Below are 14,436 nucleotides of genomic sequence, written 5' to 3'. Positions count from 1 at the left end.
TTGTAGCCATCCACAGGTGGAAGGAGTCCATATGTTTCCCTGAACAAAGGCACTTTGGTTTAACATTCAGACAGAGGGACAGGGTTCCCCGAGGCAGGCCATTATGTACAGGTACAGACAGTATCCTTGTAGTGAACAAAAGCAGCAGAAGGCAAAGGTTAAAGTAAAAGGAACAGGTCCCATGTGGAGTCCGATTTGGCTCTTCCCTGTTAGAATTCCCTACTGTCAATGTCCATTCCACAGTCTTGTGGATAAAAGGGGGTGACGGCCCTTCTAATTGCTTCATCAGATGGATCTTTCCGGGAGTGTCCACCATTGGTGCCGGTGTTCCAAACGTTGGGTTTTTGGTTTTTTTGTTCCTCTCTGGAAAGTGTGTCCTTTACACCTGTAGCCTTAAAAAAAATATTCTCAGCCTAAAAGTTGAGAGTTACGACCTCTTTGATGGGAATTTTGAGGGCTTCAAGCCTGGGAGGCAGCATCTCAAGTTAAGGAATTCAGCACTTTTCCATGTACGGGAAGATGCAAGGGTCTGGGCTCACTGAAATCAGTCATTTGATATGTACCTCAGCTGTCTGGGGCCTGTATCCTATATTCTCATATCCTGAGTTTCGTCAGGGCTCACCGGCTCACGTTGGGGGGCTGCAGTCGCTAATGACTGATGTGTCAGGAAATATTCCATTTCTCAGATCCTCTCCTCTTGGTCAGGATTTTGACCAATATTTGGGAGACGTTTCAGGATCAAATTTTGTCCCACGGCGCTGGGAGGCTCATCCCAGGTCAGGGGAGAATTCTTGATATGCCACTCCAGGTGCTAGTTTTTGGATTAGGCCCTATTGCTAATTAAAGATCTTCTGGATCCTCTATCTAATTATGATCCAGGAGACATTTTCCCTTGTTGCTTCCTCCTGTACCTAGAATCACACTATTACAATTATTTCATGTTATAAATGTGGTCTATTTTCTCAAGATGTTTAGCCATTGAAGTATTGTTGGAGGCCTGGTTCCATACTGGGTACTGTAAGAGACGCCAGTCTTATAAAGTAGACAGGATATAAGTAATGCAGCTAGTAACGTTAACAAAGACACAGTACAGCAGGGAGACACAAAGAGCAAACAATCTGGAAACAAAGAACAATGATCAGTATAACTACTTGTAATCCAATTGCAATAGCGAGCGACCAGAGGTACCATAACTGATTTAGTGAGCCATCCGCTGTTTCAGTGTACCAGCAGTGCGTACTTAGACGTGCATGGCTTAATCTTTGGGACAAGCATATGCTACTGGCAGGATCACCCAGGTAGAGAGAAAAAGATAAATGTTTCAATTCTGCTTACAAGGGTATAATTTAACAAATGACTGTAAATCATAATGAGTTTAAGGGGAGCGTTTTGCTTACACCTGGAAAACACAGAGTTAAAACAGTCATTTTTCAGATAGAAACCATAAAAATTATAACCATAATTATAACCAAAATTATAACCATAAGTATAACCCTTTTACCCAGGCATGTGCAACTAATCGTTTTTGTTAACAGCTTTATGAAGCCATCAGGTTTCCCATTAGAATTCTTCAAGTTCTTACCCAGTTCACCTTTATGGTTTGAAAATCAGAAACTTGTATTTATGCAAAGGTCCTTTCTATAAATCTTCTTGGAGAGGAAGCATTTTTGCAAAGGCATCAGAGTGAAACCATGACTGTGTACAATGGTGAAAGACTTAAGAAGGCACGTTTCAATCTGATTACAGTGCAATTGAGAAAGTAACGTGGTTACTGCGGTGACATGCAACACTTTCAGACAATAAAGAGAATTCTGACTGGTAACATTTTACCAGGACATACCAGATTTTAGGAACTCCATATAATCTGTAGAATACCTGTGTCATTTGGCATACAATAGAACCTAAGAAGATTTATTGCTTATTTGACAACACTTCCTGTGTCATTCAACCTAATTAGTTAATATCTCTCTTTGGGGTGTTTCAGGGGCCCTTTGAAGCACCCCAAAGTTAGCTAGAGGTCAAAGGAACTTCATTATAATTTGATTTGGGAAGTTTTGTCAAAAAAATAAGAAAAGGGTTTAAAACAGATAGGATCCCATGTCACTGTGAAACAATAGTTATTCACTTAGCCAAAGTAACAATAAAAGATTTCAAAGGCAAGTACAGAACAGATCTCTTAAAAGGTAGAAAAACTTAAAATCTGGTATCAAAGGCAGTCCAAAATCTTAAGAAACCTTGTCTTCTTAACAGAGAGAAAAGCGAAATTCAAGTTGTGCACCAGCTTACTTTTAAAACGTATTTACCCAATTAAACTTATTTTAAACTTAGTCCTGACCACGTACAGAACTCTTTTTTTCAGGGTCCACTTTCCATAAACCTTCTGTCACTTACTTTAGCACAATTCTGACTTTCAAGTGGTCAAATATCTGGAGAGATTAATTTTAGATAGACCTTCCTAAAAAGTATTTTAAAAAGTTCACCTAAAGCTCTTACCTCATTTGCCTTTTCTTTCCTTAAAAGTTTCTTCACATCAAGTTATTTCCTTGCTGACAAATTTGCAACAGATATAACAAGATTTTATTTAGCTTATATTAAACGTAGGCACAATAAAAGTATTATACTTAATGTTGATGACTCTAACAGCATGTCTATATTAATTAGATCAACAAACGAACGTTAATAGCAGGTCTTAATTAATACTGAATATTTCCCAGTTCACATGAACCTGAAGCTCATTTAGCTCAGTTTCTCTTGTATTTAGAATAGTTTGGTGTGTAAGTGCTTACTTTTCTTTAAGCCAATTAAATAGAGCTCATCCACAAATCAACCTCAGCAATGTTATCCAAAGACAAAGACACATACAAGGACACAAACATACAGAGACGTCATGGTTGTCATTTCAGAATTTCAGCACTGAGTCAGGTACAGCCATGTGAAGCCCATCAGTTTAGAAAAAGAGGTTGGATTCAAATTAGGTTTCTGGCAGATGGAACAAATCCAACTCACTTGTCTAGATGGCTGAATTTTTACAGAAAAGACACTTAGGTTTTTGATTTATCCTTGATAAGTCAGTTTCTAAATTACTTTACCCTCTTTCAAAAAGGTGCATTTTAGAAAGATGGCAGAGATGAGAGTTCCTGAGAAGACCAGAAAGGACATTTGCATCTCAAAGATACAGGCAAGTTTTTCCTAGGATGACTTTGTTTCCCCTTTGTTTAATATTTACAAGCCTCTTAAGATAAACAGGGAGGGTTTGGGGAGTGGTATCTATTGGAGAGTCAATCAACTCGTTCCCCACTGTCAAAGTTCCCTGGGGCTCCTGTGGGGAAATTAGAATCGGACGCCTCAAGGCCAAGGGAGTCCCCTGGCCTCTTATAGGATGTCCGCACAAGGGAACTTGCCCTGCTGTGGATGTGGCTCCCAGTCCAAATTGGGTGGCTTGTGGAGTCTTAGATGGTGATACTAAATCAGGCTCCTGTCCTCTGGGGGTTAACACAGAAACTTCTATTTGATCCCCGTGGGTAGGGGAAACAGGAGGTGGTGAATATGATGGCGGCATGGGGGGAGGGTGGGCAGGTGGAACAACTGCCGGTGCAGCTTGCTGTTTTGCAAAACACTTCTAACTGCGAGATCCTATAAAAATAGAGTGAGCCATTTAGGGGCTACCGCCCTTGTGATCCTATATTTTGGGTCCACACCCTATTACAATAGTATACATGTCTTTCTTAGTCATAGGCTCAGGGCTATGTTACACCCATTTATCTACTATAGGCCCCAAAGGGCTCTCCTTCAGGGTTGATGGAGTATTTCCCATTTTGTACACCCAAACGCAAAAGACGCAAACAAATTCTGGCATCAGTGCACACAAAACCAAGACCAAAACCAAGGAACCAGTTCCCAAATCGGTTCTGAGGGGGTGTAGTGGTGTAGAGAGCAGCCGTCTGGTGCAGAAGCCCACAGGCAGCTAGGAGGAGCTGTGTTAGTCCAAAGGGTCCGGGACACATAGTCCATTCTCAGCCCAGAAGGAGCAGCCAGGGGGAACCAGTGGGAGGGCTTGACTAATTGAGCTTTGTGCCTGCTATAAAGCTTATTGTTTAGCTCTTGGCCAGTAAACTATGGAGGGTTTGTACGTGGCTGCATAAATGGGTCTAAGAATGATGGACAAGTGTGGTATTCGTTGCCTCCAAAGTGTGGAGAGACCTAAGTAAGATGTGTTGGGCTTGCTGCTATAGTGTGTTTGGGGGCTGAATAGTTAACAGCTGAGGTTTAGCTGCAAAAGGAATTTCCTGGCTTTTAGAGGATCAGTTAATGCCCAGAAATTTAATAGTTGTGGACAGCCCTTGAATTTTATGTGGGGCAATAAATAGCCCACCTGTATGTTATAGATGGGTCACCAACCATGTTAGGGCCTTGTGCACCAGTCTCCTGAGGGGCTGTGGATTAGAACCTCTGTATAGTGCCAGACGGTGCAAGGGGACCCCAGGTCTTGCCAGCAAAGACTGTGGGCAATAGCTGGGCTGTTAAGATAGCCAGTAGGCAGACAGGTTAAAACATACTGGGTGCCTTCTGAAGTAAAAGTAGACTGCAGCTGGGACTCCTTAATAACTGGTACTGAATAGAACATAACAGCTAGATTGTCACAGCAAAGTAATTCCCTGGAGCCCTTTGGATATCCTTAATGAACTGGACAATGTTGGAAATGGGAGCCTTAATAGTGGGGAGCAGCACTTATATTTCAGTAGTTGATTATAAGTCACCACTCATTAATAGCAGGCTTTAATAGCAGCCAAATGGGGAAATTGAAAAGGAGAAATGGTGTGTTTAATGACTTCTTCTTTTCATAAATTCTGAATTACGGGCTGCAATCCCACAGCCCCCTGTCATACATGTTATTGGGGGATATTTACTGTCTTAGGTGGCAGTCTTATGGGCTCCCAGTTTCAGCTTCCACCAGGAAGGCCAGGAATTTGGGTTTGTTCCAAATGGCGTTGCAGTACATCAAGGCATCCATAGCTGTAACGGGAAAAGGTAGGGCCAAAGGGGCTACCACCACTAAAAGATTTTTAATAAAGATTGTTTCAATAGTGACATTCAATGGAAGTTGAATGCTTTCTACTCCCCTGACTACTATGCCTTGTAATCTAAAGTGTGGCCCTTGCTTATAATTGGAGGGGTTCCCAGGAGGCACTGTAATTTGAGCTCCCGTGGTCAATGAGAGCCATAAGAAAATTTGTTTATGTGTGTCCCAAGGAAAATTAGAGAAGTATATGGGCAAGTGTCCCAGAGGAGGGCCACGCTCCAGGGATCTGCCAGGTCCCTAAGGCAGAGGCGTTGGCAGAGGTCAGGGTAGAGGATTCGGAGAGGTGACGGCTACCCATCACTCCAGTCTCCGGAAGAGTCTGCAGCGCCTGAGCAAAAATTTCTAACTTGTGCTTGGGCGGTCTCAAGTTGACATCATTAGGGACCCCCATCTCCAGAGCTGCCAATACAGGGAGGTCTGTTAGTCATCTCACGAAGGATGGAGCTGTGTGATGGCACCACCCCTTGGTGGAGCTCAGTAAGGGTCCCAGAAGTCCCTATATCCCTTAAGGGTCCTCTGCTGGGTTCCTGGCCAATGGGGCAGCGGGGCCCATGTGCCTTTACTGGCAAGCGAGATTTGGGGCTTCCGAAAACTTATCTTTTTCGTATCCAGCTACAACATGGATGCAGTCCCACGCCTGTTGGACTGTATCTGCCGTTTCTTTGAATCGTAACTGCATGGCTTTAGAATTAGGGGGAACACCCTTCTCCCCCTTCCCTTGGACAAATGTTTTCTAGAAAAATTTGCCTTTCAACCATGGTATAGTTACATGTCTCTGTTTCTTGTTCATGCTGGTCATCTGATGTTTTGGTGCAATGGATGGTGACAGGGAACACCTGGAATGGAGTTTCCTCTTCCTGACTCATACGCTGCCACTTCCTGTTTAGGGTGTCCCAGTCAGCCTGGGTGGGGTCAAGGGATGACTTGCAACAGCAGCAAGAAATGCAGCAACATAGGAGGCACTTACCTCAGCGGCATTTGCCCGTTCAGGGTACCGTGATGCCCCTGGTACAGCTGCCTCTATCATCGGTTAGGGCTGTGTGGGGAACTCTTGGATGTATGTTTCGGGCATAGGATGGTTTGGGGTAATAGTAAAGCTGTGTAGAGACTGTGTATGTGTGATCTGGGGAGAGATGAGGGGCATGAGTGCCTTTGTGAGTGTACGGTTGGTGTAGCATGGTGTGGCTGGGTGGTGGGCTGCTTCTGGGTGTTTTGAGGCTATGTGTGCAGGCATTTGAGAAGAGGTAGGGGTGTGCATTTTAATGCTCTGTGTGTTGGATCTGTGTGTATTCAGAGTGCAGGGGTTATACACATGCTCATCCTGTAGGGTAAGAGTCCAGGGAGTGTATTTTTGATGTGGAGGAATTTGCAGAGATTGGGGTTGTCAGTGTAAATTGGGGCTGCTAGCTGTGTGTGTATAATCAGGGGATGTGTCAGAGGCTGTTTATAGTATCTCAAGAGGGAGATGGGTGTGTGTTTGTATCGGGGGTGTGAGGTCATGATGTGTTCTGGGGGGAGTATTTAGGAGAAGGTTGGAAACATTGTGTCTCTCTGATGGTATTTTGTGTTTGTCTCAGCTTCTGAGGCATTGTACATACGTGGATGTTGACAGCTGTGTGCGGACTGTATGTGTTCTACTTGGATTTGGGGGGTTGTGTCTTCTATTAAGAAGTCTGTGAGTTTGGTTTGAATATATCTGGCTATTGTTGAAGGGTTTGTGTGTTTGCATTGAGGGGTTATATGGGGTTGGGTGGATTTTTGTGGGGTATGAGGATTTAGGTGTTTGATTATCAGGGGCTGTTGGGGGTGTGATTTTGTATTCAAGACTGTGGCTGTGATTTTATTGGGGTTTGTAGTGCATGTATATTGGAGCAGGAGGGTTCTGGGCACACAGTCAGGCATTTGCTTATAAGTAGGGAGTTTGTGTGTTTGAGGATGTTTGGAGCTCTGTGGGGCTCTGTGATGGTGGCACAGGTGACTGTGGGCAGGTGGAGTGTGTGTTGGGCTGGAAGGGAAACTCGAGGGCCTGTTTGGGACTGTGAGGCACCCATGTGAACTCCCACATGGACTGACCTTTGTTCCTTCTGATCTTCTGTGGCTTGTCCGCATCCTGATCTTCTGTGGCATCTACTCCCCTGGAGTGGTCAGCGATCCTCTGCTCATTCTTAGCCAGATGAGTCAGGAAATGTCACTTCCTCTGGCAGCTGGATGTGCCTCTTGCAAGTGAGTGGTCCTGGAGTCCAGGGTGCAGGACTGGTGGACAGATGCAGAGTGAAGCTGATTCCCCCATGAGCCCTCTCCTCAGTGAGGTGGCCAGGAGGTCAGGGCTGTATCTCCAGAAGGTCAGACCTGGCCAGTCCTCTCTAGAATGTGCTGGAGCGGCCAACTCGTTGAACGCACCCTGCCAGGAGATAAACAGACCCTGAGGACAATTCCTAAGGGAGAAGTCTATACCTACCCATCTTCCACTTTCTCCTTTGGATGGCCTCTACCACAAGGTAAAAGCTAAGCCCCCTCACACGGCCTTTCTTGGCCTGGTCTTACTGAGCGGCCAGTCTCTCCCCACATCCTGGCTCACTATGGGCCCTCTGGTGATACCAGCAAGAGGGCTCCCTGCATGTCAGTTCTCACCTCCTTCCCTTGGCCCATGCTGCCCTTGCTGTTTGTCCTGCTCTTACTCTCCCAAGGCTGTTATGTTAAGTCACCCTGTCCAGGTGGGAAGGATCCACTGAAAATGCACATTTGAATAATTACTGCATCACCTGAGTCTCTAGCATGTACCAGGCACTATGACGCTTGCCAAATCCCTAAAAACCCCACAAAGCGGATATGCTATTAGTTGAACTTTGCAGGTGATGAAGCTGAGGTTCAGAGGTGAGCAACCATGACCAAGTACCCTGTATGTACCAGAATATCAATCAGACTGGTCAACGTATCCAATAAAGCCAAACATTAGTCTGATCAGTACGCCTAGATGCAAGGCTGTAAAGGCGCAAAATATGTCCCAGCACGAGAAAGAGCAGTGCCAAGTACCCCAGCAAAGAAGCAGTGTTCATATCTTGCTTTCTTAATCAAAATAACTGCACATCAACCCACAATTTCCTACTCTGTTAATAGGAGAAAAATACCAATGTGCGTTGTCCTGTAAAACTACCTTAAAAGAATATGTATGATCCTGAGTGCTTTAGTAATGACCCCAAATCACCATCATGAAGTTGGGATACTTCTTAAAACACTGCAAGTCTTACACACTGGCATATAGAATCTGTAAAGTCAGTTCTTTGGGTAATGATGGTAGATAGAAGTGGCCCAGAAGGACAGAAGACAGAAAATAGAGCAGAAACGATTTGTCCAGAGGTGACAATGGGTCATAGCCAAGGTTCAAGCATTACGAGGGACGTGGTGAAAATAGTAATGGGCATAGAGTGTAATAAGTCAAGGATATCTAATGTAGTTTCTAATGAATGTTTGTGAAAGACATATAACTAAAAAGATAATAGGCTGGGAGGTGAAATAATACAAAACATTTGATATATTTTTTACAAGGATAAAAGAAGATAGAAATGAACATTAAGGAAGTAGGTCTTTAGAAATAGAAATAGAATATAGAAAAACTATAAGATGGTTACTAACCTCACAATATGATGAGGCAACTTAGATTTATTTTGTTTAAATAAATTGGTAGACTATATTTACAGTAGTTTTAAGTTTAAAGAGAATTTTTGAGCAGAGTATTGAGTTCCCATACACCCCCTCACATCTATTCCCCAAACCACACTTTCCCCTATTATTAACGTCTTGCATTAGTGTGGGGCATTTTTTTACAATTGATGAGCCAATGTTCATACATTATTATTAACTAATATCCATAGTTTACATTACAGTTTACTCTGTTGTATATCCTATGGGTTTTGACGAATGTATGACAAGCATTGACCATTACAGTGTCATACAGAATAGCTTAAGTGCCCTCCGTTTTCCAGGATGTCCTATAGCTGAAATCATACAGCATGTATCCATTTCAGTTTGGCATCTTTCATTTAGCAATATGCGTTTAGGGTTCCTCCATGTCTCTTCCATTTAGTACTCTTATAGCTCAAGCTGCCATAACATAATACTATAGGCTTAGTGACTTTAACAACTCACAGTTCTAGAGGCTTGGAAGTCTAAGATCACGGTGCTGGCCAATTCAGTGCCTGGTGAGGGCTCTCTTGCTGGCTTGCAGACAACTGTCTTTTCACTGTGTCCTCACATGTTGGAGAGAGACAGAAAAAATTCTCTGGTTTCTTCTTATAGGGGCACTAATAGAGCCTAATCCTCATGACATCATTTAATCCAATTACCTGCCAAAGGTCCCATCTCCAAATACCATCACTTTCTTAGAGCTTGAATATATGAATTTTGGGGGAACAGAATTCAGTTGACAGTCTCATTCTTCTAACAGTATAAAATATGACTAATAAAGAAAGCTCATCATTAAATTATCTCTTTTCTAGCAATACATAGATATTTACGTGCTGTTTTAAACCATTTATATATTTTTTTTACATCTTTATTGGAATATAATTGCTTTACAATGGTGTGTTAGTTTCTGATTTATAACAAAGCGAATCAGTCATACATACACACATGTTCCCATATCTCTTCCCTCTTGCGTCTCCCTCCCTCCCACCCTCCCTATCCCACCCCTCTAGGTGGTCACAGAGCACCGAGCTGATGTCTCTGTGCCACGTGGCTGCTTCCCACTAGCTATCTATTTTACGTTTGGTAGTGTATATATGTCCATGCCACTTTCTCGCTTTGTCACAGCTTCCCCTTCCCCTTCCCCATATCCTCAAGTCCATTCTCAAATAGGTCTGTGTCTTTATTCCTGTCTTACCCCTAGGTTCTTCATGACATTTTTTTTACATATTAATTGGAGTATAATTGCTTTACAATGGTGTGTTAGTTTCTGTTTTATAACAAAGTGAATCAGTTATACATAAACATATGTTCCCATATCTCTTCCCTCTTGCGTCTCCCTCCCTCCCACCCTCCCTATCCCACCCCTCCAGGTGGTCACAAAGCCCCGAGCTGATCTCCCTGTGCTATGCGGCTGCTTCCCACTAGCTAGCGACCTTATATTTGGTAGTGTATCACAGCTTACCCTTCCCCCTCCCCATATCCTCAAGTCCATTCTCTAGAAGGTCTGTGTCTTTTTTTTTTTTTTTTTTTTTTTTGCGGTACGCGGGACTCTCACTGTTGTGGCCTCTCGTGTTGCGGAGCACAGGCTCCGGACGCGCCGGCTCAGCCGCCATGGCTCACGGTCCCAGCCGCTCCGCGGCATGTGGGATCTTCCTAGACCTGGGCACGAACCCGTGTCCCCTGCATCGGCAGGCAGACTCTCCACCACTGCGCCACCAGGGAAGCCCCAGGTCTGTGTCTTTATTCCTGTCTTACCTCTAGGTTCTTCATCACATTTTTTTTCTTAAATTCTATATATATGTGTTAGCATACGGTATTTGTCTTTCTCTTTCTGACTTACTTCACTCTGTATGACAGACTCTAGGTCCATCCACCTCACTACAAATAACTCAATTTCATTTCTTTTTATGGCTGAGTAATATTCCATTGTATATATGTGCCACATCTTCTTTTTCCATTCATCTGATGATAGACACTTAGCTTGTTTCCATCTCCGGGCTATTGTAAATAGAGCTGCAATGAACATTTTGGTACATCACTCTTTTTGAATTATGGTTTTCTCAGGGTATATACCCAGTAATGGGATTGCTGGGTCATATGGTAGTTCTATTTGTAGTTTTTTAAGGAACCTCCATATTGTTCTCCATAGTGGCTGTACCAATTCACATTCCCACCAGCAGTGCAAGAGTGTTCCCTTTTCTCCACACCCTCTGCAGCATTTATTGTTTCTAGATTTCTTGATGATGGCCATTCTGACTGGTGTGAGATGATATCTCATTGTAGTTTTGAGTTGCATTTCTCTAATGATTAATGATGTTGAGCATTCTTTCATGTGTTTGTTGGCAGTCTGTATATCTTCTGTGGAGAAATGTCTATTTAGGTCTTCTGCCCATTTTTGGATTGGGTTGTTTGTTTTTTTGTTATTGAGCTGCATGAGCTGCTTATACATTTTGGAGATTAATCCTTTGTCCGTTGCTTCATTTGCAAATATTTTCTCCCATTCTGTGGGTTGTCTTTTGGTCTTGTTTATGGTTTCCTTTGCTGTGCAAAAGCTTTGAAGTTTCATTAGGTCCCATTTGTTTATTTTTGTTTTGATTTCCATTTCTCTAGGAGGTGGGTCAAAAAGGATCTTGCTGTGATTTATGTCATAGAGTGTTCTGCCTATGTTTTCCTCTAAGAGTTTGATAGTTTCTGGCCTTACATTTAGATCTTTAATCCATTTTGAGCTTACTATTATGTATGGTGTTAGGGAGGGATCGAATCTCATACTTTTACATGTCCCTGTCCAGTTTTCCCAGCACTACTTATTGAAGAGGCTGTCCTTTCTCCACTGTACATTCCTGCCTCCTTTATCAAAGATAAGGTGACCATATGTGTGTGGGTTTATCTCTGGGCTTTCTATCCTGTTCCATTGATCTATCTTTCTGTTTTTCTGCCAGTACCATACTGTCTTGATTACTGTAGCTTTGTAGTATAGTCTGAAGTCAGGGAGCCTGATTCCTCCAGCTCCGTTTTACGTTCTCAAGATTGCCTTGGCTATTCGGGGTCTTTTGTGTTTCCATACAAATTGTGATATTTGTTGCTCTAGTTCTGTGAAAAATGCCAGTGGTAGTTTGATAGGGATTGCATTGAATCTGTGGATTGCTTTGGGTAGTAGAGTCATTTTCACAATGTTGATTCTTGCCATCCAAGAACATGGTATATCTCTCCATCTATTTGTATCATCTTTAATTTCTTTCATCAGTGTCTTATAATTTTCTGCATACAGGTCTTTTGTCTCCTTAGGTAGGTTTATTCCTAGAAATTTTATTCTTTTTGTTGCAGTGGTAAATGGGAGTGTTTTCTTGATTTCACTTTCAGATTTTTCATCATTAGTGTATAGGAATGCCAGAGATTTCTGTGCATTAATTTTGTATCCTGCTACTTTACCAAATTCATTGATTAGCTCTAGTAGTTTTCTGGTAGCATCTTTAGGATTCTCTATGTATAGTATCATGTCATCTGCAAACAGTAACAGCTTTACTTCTTCTTTTCCGATTTGGATTCCTTTTATTTCCTTTTCTTCTCTGATTGCTGTGGCTAAAACTTTCAAAACTATGTTGAATAAGATTGGTGAGAGTGGGCAACCTTGTTTTGTTCCTGATCTTATTGGAAATGCTTTCAGTTTTTCACCATTGAGGACAATGTTGGCTGTGGGTTTGTCATATATGGCCTTTATTATGTTGAGGAAAGTTCCCTCTATGCCTACTTTCTGCAGGTTTTTTATCATAAATGGTTGTTGAATTTTGTCAAAAGCTTTCTCTGCATCTATTGAGATGATCATATGGTTTTTCTCCTTCCATTTGTTAATATGGTATATCACGTTGATTGATTTGCGTATATTGAAGAATGCTTGCATTCCTGGAATAAACCCCACTTGATCATGGTGTATGATCCTTTTAATGTGCTGTTGGATTCTGTTTGCTAGTATTTTGTTGAGGATTTTTGCATCTATGTTCATCAGTGTTATTGGCCTGTAGTTTTCTTTCTTTGTGACATCCTTGTCTGGTTTTGGTATCAGGGTGATGGTGGCCTTGTAGAATGAGTTTGGGAGTGTTCCTCCTTCTGCTATATTTTGGAAGAGTTTGAGAAGGATAGGTGTTAGCTCTTCCCTAAATGTTTGATAGAATTCACCTGTGAAGCCATCTGGTCCTGGGTTTTTGTTTGTTGGAAGATTTTTAATCACAGTTTCAATTTCAGTGCTTGTGATTGGTCTGTTCATATTTTCCATTTCTTCCTGATTCAGTCTTGGCAGGTTGTGCATTTCTAAGAATTTGTCCATTTCTTCCAGGTTGTCCATTTTATTGGCATAGAGTTGCTTGTAGTAATCTCTCCTGATCTTTTGTATTTCTGCAGTGTCAGTGGTTACTTTTCCTTTTTCATTTCTAATTCTATTGATTTGAGTCTTCTCCCTTTTTTTCTTGATGAGTCTGGCTAATGGTTTATCAATTTTGTTTATCTTCTCAAAGAACCAGCTTTTAGTTTTATTGATCTTTGCTATCGTTTCCTTCATTTCTTTTTCATTTATTTCTGATCTGATCTTTATGATTTCTTTCCTTCTGCTAACTTTGGGTTTTTTTTGTTGTTCTTCTTCTTCTTTCTCTAATTGCTTTAGGTGCAAGTTTAGGTTGTTTATTCGACATGTTTCCTGTTTCTTAAGGTAGGATTGTATTGCTATAAACTTCCCTCTTAGAACTGCTTTTGCCGCCTCTCCTAGGTTTTGGGTTGTGGTGTCTCCATTGTCATTTGTTTCTAGGTATTTTTTGATTTCCTCTTTCATTTCTTCAATGATCACTTCATTATTAAGTAGTGTATTGTTTAGCCTCCATGTGTTTGTATTTTTTACAGATCTTTTCCTGTAATTGATATCTAGTCTCATAGCGTTGTGGTCAGAAAAGATACTTGATACAATTTCAATTTTCTTAAATTTACCAAGGCTTGATTTGTGACCCAAGATATGATCTATCCTGCAGAATGTTCCATGAGCACTTGAGAAAAATGTGTATTCTGTTGTTTTTGGATGGAATGTCCTATAAATATCAATTAAGTCCATCTTGTTTAATGTATCATTTAAAGCTTGTGTTTCCTTATTTATTTTCATTTTGGATGATCTGTCCATTGGTGAAAGTGGGGTGTTAAAGTCCCCTACTATGAATGTGCTACTGTCGATTTCCCCTTTTATGGCTGTTAGTATTTGCCTTATGTATTGAGGTGCTCCTATGTTGGGTGCCTAAATATTTACAATTGTTATATCTCCTTCTTGGATCGATCCCTTGATCATTAGGTAGTGTCCTTCTTTGTGTCTTCTAATAGTCTTTATTTTAAAGTCTATTTTGACTGATATGAGAACTGCTACTCCAGCTTTCTTTTGATTTCGATTTGCATGGAATATCTTTTTCCATCCCCTTACTTTCAGTCTGTATGTGTCTCTAGGTCTGAAGTGGGTCTCTTGTAGACATCATATATATGGGTCTTGTTTTTGTATCCATTCAGCCAATCTGTGTCTTTTGGTGGGAGCATTTAGTCCATTTACATTTAAGGTAATTATCGATATGTGTGTTCCTATTCCCATTTTCTTAATTGTTTTGGGTTCGTTATTGTAGTTCTTTTCCTTCTCTTGTGTTTCTTGCCTA

The 14,436-nt window shown here is 41.7% G+C and overlaps 1 pseudogene across 1 annotated transcript in view; it reads left to right on the top strand.

Moving 5' to 3' along the window:
- LOC308611089 (centrosomal protein of 78 kDa-like) overlaps nt 1-14,436 on the top strand; it is a 727,725-nt pseudogene that overhangs the window by 104,463 nt on the left and 608,826 nt on the right. The window lies entirely within an intron of this gene.

The sequence above is a fragment of the Mesoplodon bidens genome (genome assembly GCF_964165515.1).
Source record: "Mesoplodon bidens genome assembly, contig: HAP1_SCAFFOLD_157, whole genome shotgun sequence".
Taxonomy (NCBI): domain Eukaryota; kingdom Metazoa; phylum Chordata; class Mammalia; order Artiodactyla; family Ziphiidae; genus Mesoplodon; species Mesoplodon bidens.
Note: the sequence above shows the minus strand (reverse complement) of the source record. Positions and strands in the feature narration are given on the sequence as shown.